The following is a 20,459-nucleotide window of genomic DNA, read 5'->3' as shown; positions in this document are numbered from 1 at the left end:
GGGAGAAAATCGTATTAGGATTCTAATATTAGTTTTAAGTATTTATAATCTGGTAATGTTCTCAAGCAGTTTAATTTGTAGGTCCTAATACCTTCCCTTTAAATCATATATGCTGAAAAACACTGATGCAGCATTTAATTTATACATATTAAAAGCATTCATTAAGTCAAGAAGGATGCTAATAAATCTCAGCTTTGTTTGTGTGTGACCAAAGAATGTTCTATTGACTTCTACTTAATGTAATCAATCATATCTTCAAGAGATTCCATAGCATTCATTTTGGCATGCATAGCTGAATATTCAGGGATCACAAATCTCAAATTCATCTGTGGACAGCAATAACTTTTCTCTGAAGTGATGATACTAAAAAACCTGAAAAAGCCTTGAGCTACTGATGTTAGATTTTATTGGAAGATAAACTACAACAAGCTGACTTCTGTGGAACAGAAGCTCAGATCAGCTGGGTCAGATGAAATCAAAAGGAAAACAGTGTTAGAAGTCCTCACTGCCCACTGTTTTGCTTCAGAGACAGGTCCTTCATGTCACTCTTGCTTTCAGTACAGCAATATTTAGTGGTTTGCTGAGTCATGAACAGTTCTAAGCAGTGTGCTGCAGACCTCTGGTAACTCTCTGTATATCACCTCTTCATCTTTATATTGTGTTTCCTTCCAGTTCTTGGAATAAACACTTGTATACAGACTTGGGAGTCCTCCCACTCCGTTTTACTCTCTCAGGAGAGGACTGTTGCTCCCCTGACTCCAAAGATCTGTGCATGGATCCAGTATGTGACAGCCAGCAGTGAGCAAGTAGGTGGCCTTTCTCCATACTGCTGAGCTCACCTTACAACAAAACACAATGTGTGATAAAAGAGGAAACACAACAAACAAAAGATGTTATATGTCACCCTTAATATGAGACAGCTTGCATGTCTATCAAGCCATTTCAGAGTGTGCACTGAATTTCTCATTAGCGGAAATGTTCTCCGCCTCCTGACAACACTATCTCTCTCCTCAAACCTGAAACTGAGCATTATAAATGCCATTTATAGAGAACCGATTAATGTGCTTGCTTTAAAGCTATTCTTAATGAAAGACAAAATCCCATCATAACAGGATATGAAGTTAGAATAGATGATTCTTTCAACCTTTGTAACTTGGAAAACTAAATATTCTTAAAATCAGCTTTTAAAAAGCTCCAGCTTTTTAAAAAAGTTCAACTTTTAAAAAGCTCCTTAATAATTTTAAAATATGAAAAGGTCACTTATGTTTCCTTAAGGAAATGAGAGCCTGATCAGATTATAGCAAATTACAAATAAACTTGAATTGCACTTTTACTTCAGTAAGATGTTAGGCTTGAAAGTCTGTTTTACCAAGGTATTGTCAGGGCCCTGGAGGCACCACCAGACCTGGTGTCCCCACCCTGCCTCTTGGGCCTCCTGCCATGCTGGCCACAGCTCAGGACCTCATTTTAGTTCCAGGGACACCCTCTGCAGGTGAATATCCCAGCTCAGCCTTGGCCCATCTCCAGGGAAGTGCCCAGTGCCAGGCAGGGGCTGGGGTGCCCTGGTGCTGCCCGGCTGCTCTGCCCCTGGTTGGAGCAGTGTGCCAGACCTTGGTTGGCAGACCCTGCCCTGACAGGACCAGGGAGGCCCTGACACTTCTAGTGTCCAGGCAGCAGGGATCCACTGGCGCTTGCAGTGCCTTGACACTGGTAATGTGGTTGGGGACACCAGTCAGACAACAGTAAAGAAGTCAGAGCTTCTTTTGAGACAAACAAGTTATAGTAACTTAGAATCACAGAATCATTTAGGTTGGAAAAGACCTTTAAGATCATCGAGTTCAACCATTAACCTAGCACTGCCAAGTCCACCTCTAAACCGTGTCCCTAAAGCCACGTCTACATGTAGTTCAAATACCTCCAGGAATGCTGACTCCACCACTTCCCTGGGCAGTGTGTTCACAACCATTTTGGTGAAGAAATTTTTCCTATCATCCAATCTAAGCCTTCCCTGGTGCAACTTGAGGCCATTTTCTCTTGTCCATTCACTTGTTACTTGGGAAAAGAGACAGGCATCCACCTTGCTCCAATCTCCTTTCAGGTAGTTGCAGAGAGTGATAAGGTACCCCCTGAGCCTTCTCTTCTCCAGGCTAAACAACCCCTAGTTCCCTCAGCTGCTCCTTACAGAACTTGTGCTGTAGACACTTCATTAGCTTCGTTGCCTTTCTCTGGGCACAATCCAGCACCTTAGTGTCTTGTAGTGAGGAGCCCAAAACTGAAACTGGTATTCAAGTTTGTTCTCTTTATTGTGGACCATTCTCCTAGACATTGTGCCTATTGAAAATCTCTAAAAGCTTTATTGGCAGTGACAACTTTTCTTCCATGTATACTGATTAGTGCTGAGCCAAGACTACAGCTTTTTGTTATTCCACCAGAAACTTCCACAGTTTGCAGCAATATTTCAGCAACAACTACTTCCCGAATACTAGATACTCAGGCTTTTAGACAAAACAAATATTGTACTGCAAGTTTAGGTTGAGGATCACCATTTCTGACTGTGTGGTTATAAGGTGCCATAACATACTATGCTTATCTTCTTCTGGAAATGTATATATACCTAGTAAACATGCCTATAATGATAATTCCCCCAAAGTAATGTTTTAGGAAATTAGTCAGTACTGGCAGAAGAGAAATTTATGAGGCAATGAGAATCACTTTCCACACTTTAGGTTAAGACTTTATTTTTCCCTTATCTTCTAGAGAGAAGTTGGCAATACTTTTTTAAGAATGTGTGCATTAAATAACTAACAATAGAAGAACATAAAAATGAGATTAGAGCAATAAAAAGTAATAAAATTTTAAATTTGTTCTTCTACAAGGACAGAGCTGTAGTACTCATGAACTACAATATTAAGTTCATTATTTACTAGTATCTGGAAAATATATTAGATGCTTCTGTTGCACATTGAATATTGCAAAGGAATTGAAATACCATATAGAAGTTTGTCCAGTAATCATTATACCAGATTTCTAACCAGTCTTTTCTGAAACTACTGGTAGATAGCACCCAGGTTTGAAAAACATATTTCTGGGGGTATAACTATTGCCATAGACATTTGGTATATTAGACATTCAGTAGACTGCTGTGATCAGGGGGTTGGTACTCAGAAATTCCTGCAGATCGGTCAGAAAAAAACTTATTTTTCATAACAGATCAGAGTTGCTGTGCCTGCAAATCTCATTCCCATGCAATATAAATCTAGTTTTTATAGAGCTATCTTCTTTAGACTGGTAATCTTCTATGAAAAATAAAACTTTCCCCAAAACTCATGATGGTAACTTTTTCTAAAGCTCCAGAGTTCCAGCAATACCTTCACCAAAGTAGAACAATTGCATTCTTTCCACTTAAAGACACAAATAAGCTACTATTTGCACAATTTAGCAACTCTTTAAATATGAAATACGTAGTCTTCTGTAAACAGTCCAGACAACCACTTATGATCAATAATTGGATTTTGCTACTGACTTGAAAATACTTACTTCTGACCATTGTGAGCACTTAATATTCATAAATATTTTTCATAAATATGAGACTGACATTTCCCACTATATTCTGTAGCCTGGCAGTAAAGGTACTCCCTGGGTTTTGGATGCAAAATATCTTTCTGAGAAAAGATTACATCTTGAGCAAGTACATTTAAGAATGCATTACAACAGGAAAACAAAAAATGGAACTGGTCCTAAGGAGATAAAGGCATGTAATTTTCATCTTTATTCCAACACTTACTTTAGAAATGGGAAAACAGTGCTAACAGCTCTGCTAGGAGCTGTTCATCATGTAGCATTTCTGGCTGTCTTTTGGGTTTTTTTTTCAGGTTTATGTCAACCATGGAGAAAACTAGTCCAGGTGGTGAGGATCAGCCAAGATGAAAATAGAGGCTTAACTGTAAGAAATTAGCAGGCTGTGTTTCTCACAGAATTACAGAATGGTTGAGGTTGGAAGGGACCTCTGGAGGTCATCTGGTCCAACTCACAGTATCACAGTATCACACAGTATCACAGTATGCTAGAGATTGGAAGGGACCTCGAAAGATCATCTAGTCCAATCCCCCTGCCGGAGCAGGAACACCTAGATAATGTTACACAGGAATGTGTCCAGGCGGGTTTTGAATGTCTCCAGGGAAGGAGACTCCACAACCTCCCTGGGCAGCCTGTTCCAGTGTTCTGTCACCCTCACTGAGAAGAAGTTTCTTCTCAAGTTTAAGTGGAACCTCTTGTGTTCCAGTTTGTACCCATTACCCCTTGTCCTATCATTGTTTGCACTGAGTTGAGCCTGGCTCCATCCTCGTGACACTCCCCCTTTATATATTTATATACACTAATAAGGTCACCCCTCAGTCTCCCCTTCTCCAAAACTCCCTCGCACAAGCCAGGTCATCGATAGCAGGCACATGTCTAGACAGTTTCTGAATATCTACAAGAAAGAAAACTTCACAATCCCTCTGGGAAACTTTTGCTAGTTCTCAGTCACTCTCACAATGAAAAAGTGTTTCCTTAGGTTCAGATGGAACCTCCTGTGTTTCTGCTTGTGCTCATTGCCTCTTGTCTTGCCAGTGGCACCACTGAAAAGAGCCTTTCTCTATCATCTCATTTGATGACCCTCTGGATATCAGCACAACCCTCTGGTGTTTCAGCCACTCCTCCCAGTTTTCTGTCATCAGCAGACTTGCTGATTGTATCTCTGCCCATCTTCCAGATCATTAATGAGGATGTTGAACATGTTTGGATGCAATGTTGACCATCACTGCATAGACATACTCTTTCTGTTGTTCCACTGTTTGTTGAAGTTCTCATAATGTACTTGATAGAAGTGGAAAAAAGCTGTTCGATTTTCCTGGCAACTTTACGTAGCATGTCTAGGGTGGTAGACAGAAGAAGACACACACAAAATACACACACACATATATATACATAATTAAATACCGTGAGATTTGTAACACAGTGTTTAACATGCTGCTCTGGCCACAGTTTGTATGCAGACCTGTAGGCATTCTTTTGCTCTGTGTTCTCTCTATTTATGGTCCAATCTGTGGCATCTATCTTCTCCCACCCATGTACAAAACATATTGTTGCCTAAGGGAGTCCAGAATCTGCCAGAAAAACCAAACATAAAAATGAAGAACAGAGGATTCCTAAGTTCTCAGAATGAAAAGCATCTTGATTATAAGGGAACAGTCAAACTCTCTTAAATATATTACTTGTGCTATTCCTAGTGAATGTATAGAAAAGAGAGCTATGATGTTGTGCTTTATGATCTCCACAAACTGCAAATTACAGTGCTGCACATAGCTTTTGTGGAAATTATTATACAGTCTGTGCTGGCAGCACAATGTCAGTTTAAAATGGTAATTGGATATAAATATGACTTACAGGGTTCAGCTTATAAGTAATTTTAGTTACTAATATAAACAAGTATTAAGTAATGATGAAAAAACATTTTGTAGTTACTAAGATTTGATCCTGTTTCTTTTACGTTGTTTCATTTTCTGCTGAGTGTATAATTATTTTTTTATTTCTTTCTTCTTTTTTTTTCTCTGAAGTAAAATAAAATTTGAATTTTCTGGACTTTTTTCTGAAGCAGTCCATGAATTCCTAATACTTGGTACAATGGACAGTGTGAAACATGTCTGGTATAATGTTACTGGAAAGTTTAGTGCATGGAATAGTATCTAGATACATGTGCCCTTTCCATAAGCTTCATTCACTCTGCTTGCTTCCATGAAATAAGTGATGTGCAATATAATAATTACTAATAACATGCCAATTCAAGATTTTGCTCTGTTATCCTGCCATCTCGTAAAATCAGTTAACACTTACATGCAGCAAACAGGTTCCCATGCATGCTAAGAAGCTTGATAGCTTGTGAAATAGATTCTACACTACACCTGATCTTGGCTGCAATTCAGGGAGGTACTGAGTGATATCTGTTTCCACTGGAGACTAATCTGTTTGTTAGTCTTGCCAGGCTCTGCTCAATTCACTGGAGTTACATGGAGTTCAACTGAAAACTATTGGAATCTTTTACATTCTAAACTAACACACCCAGCAAGTCATTTCAGTACATTTTTCTGTCTAAATGGATTACAGTCACTGGTCCCACATTACTGGAAAATGGCTAAATTTATAGATCGGTGTTAAATTGGTGTTAGGCTGTTAGACATCTTTCCTCTGAGTATGAATTATTGAGGGGGACTGGAATACAAGAGCCATGCAATAACAGGGAAAAAAAGCAGGAATAGATTGGTGATCTGTCTCTGATACAGGGTTATCTGCATTTTTCTTTAAGAGTCACCAGGCAAAACAGGAAATTTGAAAGTATGTTTTTTGTCCACCTTTATACTAGTTTGATGCACACATATACAGATATATATACAATGCATTGTCAAGTCATCAGTTTGTTTTTAAATTGTTTTGGGTTTTTTTATTAATTTCTGTATACATTTGTCTTCTGATGTATCACCATTGCCCTTCCCTTCTTTTCACTATTATCTTCACATATATTACTGAAAATACTCTTGTGTTTCTCAGCTGAAATTACACTAGAGGTGATGCCAAATGGAGAAACAGAAGATTAATCTGACAGTGGGGTTTTCTTCATTAGAACATGGTAAATGGGCTTCAGCAAGGCTTAGGACACTGTCTCCTATGACAACCTCATAGGCAAGCTCAGGAAGTGGGGGCTGGACAAGTAGACTGTGAGATGGACTGAGAACTGTCTGAATGGCAGGTCTCAGAGGGTTGTGATCAGTGACACAGAGTCTAGTTGGAGACCCACAAATAGTGGTGCCCTCTAATAGTTATTGGGTCAAATTTCTTCATCAATGACTTGGCTAAAGGGATAGAGTGCTTCCTCAGAAAGTTTGCTGATGATATGAACCTGGGAGGAGTGGCTAATACCGGAGTGCTGGCCTGCCATTCAGAAGGATCTAGACAGGCTATAGAGATGGGCAGAAAAGAACTCAACAAAGGTAATCCAGGATCCTGCATCTGTCAACGAATAACTTCAGGCACCAGAACAGGCTGGGGGCTGACCCGTTGTTGTAGAAAAACTATGAGGAGAGTGACGGTGGGGTCCTGATGGACAACAAGCTGTCCGTGATCCAGTAATGTGCCTTTGTAGCCAAGAAGGCCAGTGGTATCCTGGGCTGCATTAGGAATAGCACTGCAGCAGGTCAAGGGAGATAATCCCACCCACACCCCCTTACTCAGCCCTGATGAAGTCTCACCTGGAGTACTGTGTCCAGTTTTGAGCTCCCCAGTACAAGAGACATGCAGCTCCTGAAGCAAGTCCAGCAAAGGGCTACTAGGATGATTAAGCATCTGCATCATCTCCCATTCAAGGAAAGGTTGAGGAAACTGTGCCTGTTTAGCCAAGAGAAGTCTCAGGGCAAATCTGATTAATGTGCACAAGTATATGAAGGAAGGGTGTCAAAAGGGCAGGCCAGACTCTTCTTCGTGGTTCCAGGCAATAGGATGAGGGGCAATGGGTGTAAATTAAAATACAGGAAGTTCCACATGAACATGAGGAAGAATTCTTTACTGTGAGGGTGACTGAGCATTGGAATAAGTTGCTCAGAGAAGCTGTGGAATTTCCTTCCCTGAAGGTAACCATGAGCTGTTTGGATACAATCCTCAGTAATGTGCTCTAGGTGACTCTGCATGAACAGAGAAACTGGACTGGAATCCCTCCGGTGGTCCCTTCCAGCCTTAACTATTTTGTGATTCTGTGATTTTGTAATTGCTGTTATGCTGTCTAACTTCTGCATTTTCATCCATCATACTATATTAGAGACTTAGATTGCTTTTTCTCCTTCTTAGTACATTTTTTGTCTTAATACTACATCTATTATTTGAACAAACCAATTCAGAATCTGTATGTTTTATAAATCTAAATGTAGACTTTTTAGCCAGATCAAGACTACAGCTATTTAGATCTTCATGGAGATGTTATGTTTTGTGAACAAAACCATTAATTTTCAAGGGAAATCAAATCAAAACTGCTTAAAACTTTCCACCTGCAAGCCAAATAGTCAAAATTTTACTTGGAGATATTTTACAAGGATCCATGTTATTGAGTATCCCACTCTCTTGAATAACCAACTTTAATCATTTTAACATGAGTAGGAAAAAATGAAAACTCCAATCTGCAATCTGATATATAATAATAATGCTCTTGTAAGCAAAATTTTAGCTGTTACTTTTGTTAAAACTGAAGGTCTGGAAACACAGAGAGAAGAGAGTCAGCCAAGGTGCAAAAGAAACCCTATCTCTGTAACACAAAGCAGCAAAATTTGAAAATATGGAGTTTATTGTCTGAAAATTTGGGATCCATTTCTGAAAAGTCACAGAGCAAAATTATTTGTTGCATAAGTATTACTGATTTGCACAAGGAATACACGTTCTTATTTACCATGAAAGATTAACTCACTGTAAGTAGAAGAACATGTACACCAAGGTTTCATTTAACTTTTAAATAATGTCTGGGGGTGGGGGTAGGAGAAAGAAATAAAAAAATGGTGACTGAAATAAGTGTAAAGAAAGAGTTTATTGACAAAAACAAACAAACAAACAAACAAACAAATTACAACTCCCCAGAACCAACAGACCAGTGTAAAAGAGTAAGAAAACAGAGGTCTCTGTTCAGTAAAATAATTGGTCTTCTACATCTCTTAGTAGTGTTCTGCAACTATTCTCAAATGTAACCTTTAAAGCTTAAATTCGGTAGCACATGCATATTCACAAACATGTTTCAGCCCCTTATGGACTTGTGTGGACTACTCTGTGCTCATAATAAAAGTTCTGCTTCTAACTAGCTATCCTTTTTTAATGTAAAGGAGATATGTGACAATGTTCCCTTCATATCAGTTCTTTGATCCTGTAACAGAAAGCAGCAAGGTTCTAGATATGCAAAGCACCAACAACTTTTACATTACACAAAGTATTAGCTGTTTATATCACCTAGCCGAATTATGTTGAAGTGAAGCAAATTACAGTGGACACCAGTATGCCAATTCCTTTGTTTGAATTCTGCATTACGTAAGTAAAAAAGAGGCAATGAAATTAGATGTGAATCCTGAATTACCTGTGTACATTTTGATGGATCTTTCAGTGCAACAGAGTCCTGTTTATCTGGGTGGTGCTAAGGATTCTTTTACATGTAAAGATCCCGAGTAGATTTTGGAACCTAATTATGACTGCTCACCTTTTATTGTGTATTTGGCTGATAGCTTGATTGCTTAGTTTGATTATTCTGATTATACACCCAACTGCACATAAGTGTATTTTGCAGATCAGCATTTGGCCCATAAGGAATTTCACAGAATATTCCTTTCATATTTATTTTTTTTTCTTGCTAGGAATAAAAAGTACCCACCCAAGTTTTCAAGTTGCTGGGGTGATAGTTATACAGTCTTAATTTTCTTACAGAGCAGTGCAATTAAATTTAAATTGAAATGACCTTTAATTAAACATGGTATTGACACATAAACTTGTTTTTTTTTACAGAAAAAAAGTTCAGTCATATAAACATGTAAAGTTTTATAAAGGAATTATATTTAACAACCCTTAGATTACATGCATGTTATATATTTAAATAGCATGAAACCACTTTCTTGTGTGCATGGTTAAGTTATTTTTATTCTATTAATTTGGTGAAGGATGATATGAAAAAGCAAAAGTTTAGATAAAAAAACTTCAACCCCATTTCACATAATAACAAATAGGGTTTGTACAGTGCAAGTGCAATGTGGCAAATCACCAGGACACATGCTGTCCCTGCACCTTCCTTTTCCACTCACCACTTGCATGAACTGCACTAGTACATCCCTATCATTCTGTTAGAAAATTCAGACCAGTTCTGCCAGTAATTTTCTCCTTTATTTTTTTGGTTACTGACTTTGAATAAATATGTATAATTCAAAGTACCTTATAGGCTGTTGGTTTGTTATTATTAATAAATATATGAATATATGCAATAGACTTCACTGATGATATTGACTAGGTCTTCACTAATCACAATAATCATGTACATATCCAGCTCACAAAAAGACATCAGCATTTAGCCACTCTGAGTCATCCACGATAAAAGGCCAAAACTTTCTAGAATCTTGAGTTCTATTCTGCTGCCTAATGCAGGCATTTAGTAACATTCAAAGCATTTCAGCATATGCAAGACATGCACAGGGGAATAGTACCTTTGCCAGCAGACTTGTGGGTGACCTCTGTCTTTCTGGCCTAGCACGACGAAGTCATGCACAAAACCTTATGTTATCTCAGTGTAGATTGCCACGTTTTGGCAACTGAAGCTGTAAACCTAGGCAAGCAGAAAGTAAAAAAAAAAAATTAAAAAAATCTTTTATTTTTTCTTCTTTTCTACCAGAACCTTTGAACATAATATAGCTAGCAAAGGGAGACAAAATGCCTTTTCAGCATAACAGCATGAGAAAGTGACTCTGGAATACACATATATAGCAACAGAGGAATGAAGGCCAGAGGATAAGATCAAAAGTTGAACTCCTGACAGATCACATTGCTCAGGTGGTAGCTTACTCTTTGGATCTGTTTTGAACAGCTCAAAAGCATTCAAAGACAAATTTGCTTAGGGCAATAGTCTTAAAAACAGTGGATGCACGGTATCAGTTTCATGCTCTGCTTTATGTAAATGGACAGACAGATATAAGATCAAAAATAACAGTGTAAATAGGTCTGTAATTAGGCAACTACGTATTCAGAAGAACAGCAAAAAAAAAAAGACGACTATATTTTTCTAAGATAATTATTTCTTTTTTTTATTAAGGTAATTTTTATGTGAAAAAAAAACATATTCTATGCAGGCATGCTAACATTATGAAATGTATTGGTTAATGCATCCTTCAGATTCCTCTCTGTTCTCTTTCTCATGGAGATTCTGGCAGCTGATACGAAAGTATTATTATTGGCAAGACTGACAGCTTTTATCAAGTCATCATCATTTTATTTGACAGTAATGCATGAGAAGTCTAAAACTACCAAATTTTAGCCATTCTGCCTGAGAAGCTACATGTCAGATCTATCCTTAGAAAATACCAGCCTACATGAGTCTAGGAATGTTAGCAAGGAAGGGACTTCCCTATTCATGACTGATTTTGCTCCTTCTAACTGAAAATGGATTCAGGTACCACAGCTTTTAGCACTTGGCACTTGTTATTTCATTAACTTTTCTATAGCTTCTCATAATGGGGAACAAGAGATAACACAAGGCTGAAGATACAAAATGCTACAGACAGAAACCATATGTCTCATTCTTCAAGAAGACTGAGGAGAAGATAGAAAGGAAGAGGGAATAAGGTACAGCAATCTGATGGTGAACTAGAGCCAAAGATAAAAAGGCAGTATCCTGACTCAAAAAGCTTGAAACAAAAAGAAGAGCTGAGTGAAACAAGAATTAGATGGGCAAAGAAGTCAAAATATATGCTATGAATAGTCAATGTGGTGTCAAGTAGATTTTACTGAAATGTGCCCAAGGGTAAAAAGCCAGAAGAGTGTACTGGGATGAATGTGTGTAGAATGGAAGAAAAATGGGAGCTGGAATCAGGAATTTGCCTGAGAAATAAGGATGAAACAAAGCAATACTGATCACCTCAAGGGGAAAAAAAAAAACAAACAAAAAAAACAAATAGGATATATCCCTGCCTCACTTATGCAGAATTTGACACCCACAGTTTCAGTCAGCTGGATCCTCCTGAGGAGATTCCTTATGTAGTTTTTAGGATGAACTAACAGCTCTTCTTAATTCCTTCAATTACAATGTGTGGGAGTGGGTTTCAGCCTTGTGTATGCCAAAGCGTCAATGACACTGAGATGCCCTTCCAAATCTGACCTGGATTCCAGATGCTAATGCAGACAGGCATAGGTCCTCCATGAATTTGTGTCATGAGCTGAGGCCTTGTATAGCCTAAGATATTTCAAATGGCATTTAAGACCTGTATTTAGGAAACACAATTCACCCTAATCTCCACTGAAGACAGTAGGAACTCAGGCCTTTAATTGTCATGTATCTTAATTTGGGTGTTTAAAATTCTGCGGGTCAGAACCCCACCTTCATATACAGATGAGATTAATTCTATTCAGATACTTGAGACAACTCATCTTTACAACCCTGACCGACAAAACATATAATCAGAGCTGGTAGTGAAATAACTTTTTTCCTGTGCTCTGGGCAGTTAAACTTTAGTGTTTTGTTTGTTTTGTGTTGTTTTTTGGTGCTTTTAGTATGGAAAATCAGATCATGTCTCAAATTCTGAAACAGAGGATAGTAACTCTGTGCTGTTGTTCCTCATATGTACAGTGGAGAGAATGGTGCATACTTATCTCGCAAGGATGTCATTAACATGCATTCACTAGCGTTTAATGTAATCTTGTATATTATATAAAGGTGGACATGCAAAAATTCCAGGAGGAATTGCTCCTGTATTCTGAATGTGCTTTGAATATTGTGTGACAAATAAGGTGTGTGTTTATCAGTGAAAAAGAAAGGAAATTTTTGACTTTTTGCTTGCCAAGTGTGTGTTTATCAGTGAAAAAGAAAGGAAATTTTTGACTTTTTGCTTGCCAAGTAAACACGGCTTGTTCCCTATACTCAAAGGTGCTGGCAGCTTCTGGAAAAGTCATAAGATAACATCCAATTAAAGACCATATGTACATGAAAGGACCAAATTAAGGTCACAGACAGAACCTTAGCTGTAACTTTTTCACCTTTTATGAGTGGATGACTTCCTAACCTATTCAAAGGGTCTTTTAATCTAATTTGTAGAAGTCTGTAATATTACTCAACTCAAAAGAGGCAGCTAATGCAAGATACAAAAGAATGATTGAATGAAGCATGCTTCAGAAATCTTACTACATAAAGTAACCCTGGTTGTGTCACAACCCACTCTCTTTCCTGTATTATTTTGTTTAATGCACAAAAATTGCTGAAATTGGTCTTTTCAGATTTTCTTCTGGCACTAATGGATGGAAAGGCATCTTTTGAAGTTCATATTTATAACAAAGTTATCTGCTCTTATTTTTACAGTTCTAAAGCTCTGTTAGAAATCCAAAGCTCTTACTACTGTCTTCAGCCCAGTAGACAAGTCCCTTTTATGCACTGAACTTCTTAATGTTGCAGAACACCTTCTGACAGTTCAGCTGCCCTTGTCGTCCTCTTCCCATTTACACCGACTCTAAAAGTGTCTCAATCCTGGAGGAACATTTTAAAAGCTGAATAAAAAGCCAGTATGTAAGTTTTTCAATAGTATGTAAGTCAACTACAAATGCAATAAGTGAAAGGCTCTCAGGTTCACTGAAAATCATTGTCTGGGCTCATCATTTATTTTTTATTAATACTGATGTAAAGGTGATGTCCAGAGCCAGTCTGTCAAGGTGGCCTGCCAGCTTCTCTTCTGAATTTTGTTAAATTCACACTGGAAGCATGTGATGTTTTTTATCTTGAGGAGGAAGTATGACGGCAGAGGTGTACTCACTGTCAGGTAATTCATCGCCTTTGACTAAGAAAACCACCTACAAACCCCAAGTGAGACAGAAAATAGATTCAAATGTAATTCTAATGCTTTTAAGAAATACAATGATTAAATGCTTTAACCTCTTCCTAAAGCTAAAACAATAGCTAAATCAGTAACAGAATTATATGAAAAAGGTGTAGTATTCCCAGGATAATTCACATAATTTGAGTGAGTACTAGTGGTACAATAGCCGCATAATGATAAATAGGAGTATGTGCTAAAATCACCAGTCATACACTGTTTTTATAAATAATATGATTAGAATTCATATAAAATATTTCTTAAAGCCCTTATAACATTAACAATGAGGACTAGGAGAGATTATAAAAAAACAGAATGCAGGCAAATAAAAAAATCTCATGATGACAAGACACATATCAAAAATGTTAGTTTTTAGAAGTCACTACTTGATAAATAAAAATACTATGGACCCCAAATCAGAATTCTTAAATGTTTCTTACTAGAAAAGCTTACCTTACTGTGATGAAAAATATGAAGAACAGGGAATGAATTTTAATGCTGATAGATACTGCTGTGCACATTCCTCAGATACGTGTGTGCATATATTCCACTATTCTGTTTAAAAAAAATATGACTTTAAATATTTACACTTTACATTTATAAGCCTTAATTGGGACTGAGCTGCTAGTTGGTTGAATGTTGCACAAACAAGTAAAAATGTAATACTGTGCTGCAGATAACATGCCCCAAAAATTCACATACAGGAAAGATTTAAGATTTGTTACGCAACACCTGCTAATTAGTGCAATAAACCAAATGGAACTGATCTATTAATTAAACTTTATAATGAAGAAGGTGTTTGCTCTGTTTTCCCATTGATGATCAGAACTAAATAAAGGAGTCTGAAAAATGAAGAAGAGGCATAGATCTACATGGATGTAATCTGAAACCTACCACTTAAAATAAGTACCACTAACTTGTTAGTTTTTTTGCACAAACTAACAAAGGCACTAATGTGATTAGAATGAACATGGCTATTGTAGATACCAGATAATATTCCACTGATTAAATTTTCTGAAAACTGTTTTAATTAGGATCAATGCAGATTTTTTTATGGACATAATTATGGTATGAATTTTAATCAGTCCAAAATTATTTTGGAAGAAAATTAGTTTGAGGAAGAAAGCTAATTATTAAGTAAATAGACAAATAAAAGTGATGTTATAATTTGCTTTTAATGACATCAAAAATTATTTTTTTTTTTCATTGTAAATTCTTGTTAATGAAAACTTTTTATATGTTTCAGTTTTCTTTAAGAAAGGATGGCTTCTGAGTTATGCTTCCTCATTTTTTGTCATAATTCTCTTCAGCCTTAATGAAAAAAAATATTCAATCATTAGCTGCTTCTCATCACTAACAAGGAATATGTGATAGTGGAAAACTACTATAGACTAGGAAGACCGGTTTCCTTTATTAACACTGATAAAAGAAATCACTAAAAAAGAATTACAGTGGAAGCCTAAATTGGTTTTTCTACATCCTTGTCTTTTGCATGCTATTTCTCTTAACTGATAGTAGCTCCTTACTAAATATGAAGGAGTCTAGAGAGTTTAGGCTGGTTAGCATCTCTGAATATCTTCTATGAATCTAATCAGGGCATCACAATAATTAAAGTGGAGTGGGATGGTGAGAGGAAGGGTGAGAGGTAGAATTCCCCTTTTATTCTCATGGTAGAACATTCAGCATCTGAGGTATAAACTTGAGAGGCTTAATATACCTTAAATAAGCCTTTATTAGCTTATCATTTCTGAATTGTATATCTTCTCAATATTCTGACTACATACTATTAGAAGTCAGTACTAACAAATTAATAAGGAGACAAAGCTGCTACATAGATGCATACACTACTGTGGAACAATTCAAATGACAAATCAAACGGATACAGCTTGCTTTGAAACAGCATTTCTTACACTACAAACAAAATAAGTAGCTATGCAACTTCTTCAGAAATGTTATTCTCTATAATTTATTGCTTTTTTTTTTTTATTTATAATGTTGCAGTACATTTCTTTCCTAATAGACAAAAAACTACTTACCTGGGAGATGATTACTTTTTTCTCTGAGACCTTCTTTGAAGTCTACACTTCAGGCAACAAAAACATTTGACCAACATGGTAAGATTAAACCACTCTGCAATTGCACTTTGTGCAAAAAAAATTAATTTACACTTTGTGCAAAAAAAAAATTAATAGCCTAATTTTTGTTTTAAACAGATAACAGTTTTAGTAGGGCTACATCTGAACTGCTAGATAAGTACACTCAGTGCTGTGACCTACAGTCCCGGTCTCATGGTCATCCATGTCAAACAGTATCTTGCAAACCCTTTCTCTCTGCTTCCTTGGTCTAGTTTTCCTTCTGATGCATTTTAACAAGATAAATAAGAAACGGCATGTGACTTTATAGCAGTCATGAAATTTAGAAACAGTCAAGATGAGCACCTGAACCTACAGAATGGCAAATGTTTCTTTATGTCACAGTTCAAATGTAAGCAAAGTCTTGTTTTTATCCAGCAAATACTTTGCCTATATCAAACTGTTGTTTAATAAAAATGTTCTGGCAATGTGAAAATAAGAGGTCACTAATTTGAAATATGTAACAGAAACACTGTTCATAATCTTAAAGGGGAAAAAAATTTGTTTGAGTTCACTGATAGATTGATTATACTTAAAATATATTCCCCTGTTTCTAGGGGAAATATATTTTGAATATATTGGCAAGCAAATGGCAAGCAAAACTAATCAGAGAATCATGCAATGGTTTGGGTTGGAACAGACCTTAGAGATCATCTAGTTCTAGTCCCCCTGCCATGGGCAGGGACACCTTTCACTAAACCAGGTTGTTCAAAAGCTCCATCAGCCTAGCCTTGTACACTGACAGGGATGGAGCTTTCACAGCTTCCCTGGGAAACCTGTCCCAGTGCCTCACCACCCTCAAGGTGAAGAATTGTTTCCTAATGTTTAATCTAAACCTACCCTCTTTCAGCTTAAAGCCATTCCCCCTTGTTCTGTAACTACATGCCCTTGTAAAAAGTGATAATAAAGCCAATCTTTATTTAACAGTGGAAGAATATTCCTGATGCAGCATAAAGGCAAGTCAAAGGAAATCTTGATACAGATTTCAGTAGGCTCCAAATACATTTTGATAGCTTTATTTTTAAAAATGCTTTTTAAATCATAGATAATTGACTTACAGTGTTAATTATTTTTTAATGTAACTGACTGCAGTGACAGTCTTCTGTCCCATCCTGCTCGGTGGGTGTGGAGGGAAGTAATCTTTCACAATACTCTGCACAGTTCACAGGAAAACGACAGGCCCCCCAGAGGTTAAAAAATAAAACAAGGATTGATATTTTTTTTTTTTTGTAAACTTTCCTGAAAACGTGTCAGGAGGAACAAAAGTCTTGGTAGGTTCTTATTCTTATGAAAGATACAAAGTAGAAAAGGAAAGAAAACAGAGATAGGATCACCACCCCATGGGTCCAGCACTGTCTTCTCTGTCAGCGAGTGGAAATTCTTTTGGTTATAGTCCTTGTAACCAGCGACCCCACCAGAATCCAATGTAAACGATCTCAAACCACACTGCTAAAAACCGGTTTTGCCTTTTTATTGGGTCAGGGTCCCTTGTCTTTTCCCACAGGTGAGGCTCATTTCCAAGCCTGCATTATATCATGAGCTGGCTTGGAACGTTCCAGGCAGTGCCAGAAGGATCTTATGAAACCCAGGCGTTAACGCTGTGCACTGACAGGCGTTGCAGTGTCTGTGCCGCTGTTTTTGGGCAGTTGATCTTCGCGGCCTCAGGGCAGACACAAAGGAAACCATCTCCTGCCTTCCTGGAGGGTGATCCCTGCTCTGCCCCTGGCCGTTTGCTCAAGCGGTAACGAGCTGTCAGTGCCTTCTGTCATTTGAGTTGCTTTGAGACAAACACAGAAAGGGTCTCTTGAACATCACATATGTAAACCTGTCCCCCCGCCCATCCCCCCCCCCCCATTTCCTGTATTATTATAGAGTACTTTCAGTTTTATTGTAAAGCTAGTCAGGTTTCAGATGATTGTGAGTAAAAGCATTTTTCAAACAGATTTTGAAGTGTCCATGAAAACCATTTAAAATAAATATTGTGACACTTTGATCTACAGATGAGCTTTCTATGTAACTACATCAGTAACTTTTAAATTGGCCAAATGACACATTCTTTACTTAATGATTCATTCACCTCACCAGCTTACAGAAACCTTCATGTTCCTCTTTAACTTGAGAATTTAATGAATCACAGGTTTTACCATGTAAGATTTCACATTTTTATGTAATGCAATCATTCGTAAGTATTTATTTCTGATAAAGGAAAAAAGGAAAATCATTTTGTCAATATGCCTCAAAGAGACACTATTTTGGGGAGGAAAGGCCTTGTTCTTTTTCTTACCAAGACTAAATTGAGAAAATCCAAAGAGTTACCTTGCTTTTTTATTTTTTTTGTAGTTTGCCCCAGTGTTGATCAGACCTGAAATTTCAGTAGTCATCTTACCTGTGTAAAGTGCAGTAAAGTCAAAAGAAAAATCTTCTGAGAAGATGCTATTATTGCAGAATTTTCTAAACAAATGTAAAGTGAGGCATTATTACAAAAATAGGATTACTTTTCAGAAGACATCGTAAATGACACAAATAACAAGAAAAATATTTAAGAAAGAAGGCTGATACTAAGCAACAGTGTTCAAAGCTACAAGTACTTCTTAGAACAGTAGATAAGTGGGAAGAAGTTGACCTTAGAGTAATTCTGCATCGACTATTTAATATCAACAAGCCTTGCTACAGATGTTCACTGGAAGGTCAAAATTTTAATATTGCATAATGCTGAACATTAGTAGAAGTGCAGGACTAAATTTTCTAAGGTGTAAAGTGAGGCAATGCTGACCTTTAAATTCCTTCCTCTACTGTTTGCCATGACTTTCTGAAGTCCTCAAAACCAGACTGGTGCCTTACAAAAGTGCTCACAAGAGCACAGTACTGGACAAAGAATGAATCAAAGCTGTGGGAATACTAAGTAAATCCGGAGAGAGAAAAATGGTTAAGAAAAGAGTGGGCTTATGTCCTTAGAAAAGGACTACTTGGTCAGAAGTAGGACATCTCTTGGCTAAGTAAAGCAGTGTAGTACAGAAACAGCAGCAGAGCCTATACTCATATCTCTAAGGAAGACCATATCAAGAAGCTTTTCTTGGTCACCAAGCCAAGATTTTCAGAGTGTATTGTCCTCACTGAATATCATTCTGTTTAGGTCTTCTTCGAGAGTTTTTCATTTGAAAGAGTTTAAAATTCTCTGAGAATCACGCCTGTGCTTATTAGGCTAGTGATTTTACAGTGTCATGACAAAGCTGTGTGTTACATGCCACAGTGCTTGACATAGCAGTGTGTCAGTGATACTCAGTGGTCCAAAGTCTGAGTGTGCAGTGTTACAGAGGACTGTGAAAGCCAGAGTAAAGCCTGACCCATGAAGTATGCAGAGTGGTTGAAGAAGCAAATAATACCCCAAAACTGCAACCAGATATAGACTCAGTGGAAGCCAATTGCATCATCCAAAGAGTAGGCATGGAATGAGACATGATTTTTCAGAATGGAATTTGACTTCAAAATCTGATTGATTTCTTTTCAAGTTATTGGTATGTTTCAAACATACAGTTTAGTTATGTTTTTGCAATTATTTTGTTATGTGTTTGCAACTTCTATTCCTGCACACATAGCTGGAATATCAATGATAACATACCGTCATATTGGTGAGATTCCCTAAGAGCCTTTTCTTCTGCAGGGTCCCAGGTGTTTCAGCCTTTCCTCATAGGAGAGCTGCTGCAGTCCCTTTGGCATCTTTGTGGTCCTTTGTCAGACTCTCTCCAGTATGTCCATTTCTCTTGTACTGAGGAGCCCAGAACTGGAGTCCAGTTGTGATCTCACCAGGTCTGAATAAGGGGTAAAGGTCACCTTCCTCAACCTACTAGCAATCCTCTTGCTAATGCAGCCCAGGTTACCATTCACCTTCTTTGCTGTAGGGACACATTATCTCATTTGACTTTCAGTCAGGAATCAGAAACATCTCTTTCTCTCTAAAAAATAAACCCTCATAATTCTAACAATCCATATCAGGGAACTTAAACTTCTTAAGCAATTCATCTATAATTATGTTTTAATTAAATAGTCTTTCAGTTTGGAAGGAATATCTGGTCAAAAAGAGAGACTTTATGCTAGCGTTCACTGAAATTTTCTGGGAATTCTCAAGAAATGAAAGAACACAAACTCGCAAATTCCAGAAATCTAAGGATATGTAAGGATGATGCAAGAAAATCCTTCCCTCTCTTTCCCCTCAAAATAAAGTTTAGAGATGAAGTCATTTCAAAGTTTCAGAGGAAAAAAGTGAAGTCTTTTTTTAAAGTAACTTTTTTCTAGCAAAGCTGAAGTGGTGGAAGACTAATCACTCCTCTGCTACTCTCATTTGCAGTGTCCCATGTTATCATCACTCACATTCATGATACTCTGGTAGCTAAGAATAAGCCATAAAGGTCTTAAATGAAAGCAGAACAGCAGTGATATTCAGCTATTGGTTCTATTTCTAAATGATAATTGCTACCTTCAGCTAATGCTACAAAGGGGGAGAGCAGTTGTTTCAAGATAAGTTGATCACCAAAAGAAATATCTACTTCAGTAAGTAGGACAAAATAAAATCTCCACTTTTTATCAAAGATCTGCAGCCTATTCACCTGAGTGAGGTCATTGAGTTTTCATTATCTTCACTAAGTATAGTTGATTAAGTAGCTTGTCTTCTTAGTCTGTATTAAAGACTCACAGCTAGCTACGAGAAAGTCAA

Source organism: Pezoporus wallicus, unplaced genomic scaffold, assembly GCF_028554395.1.
Source record: "Pezoporus wallicus isolate ANWC-B61680 ecotype Strahan unplaced genomic scaffold, APGP_CSIRO_Pwel_v1 contig_16, whole genome shotgun sequence".
Lineage (NCBI taxonomy): Eukaryota > Metazoa > Chordata > Aves > Psittaciformes > Psittacidae > Pezoporus > Pezoporus wallicus.
The sequence above is the reverse complement of the archived record's forward strand: the minus strand, read 5'-3'. Positions refer to the sequence as shown.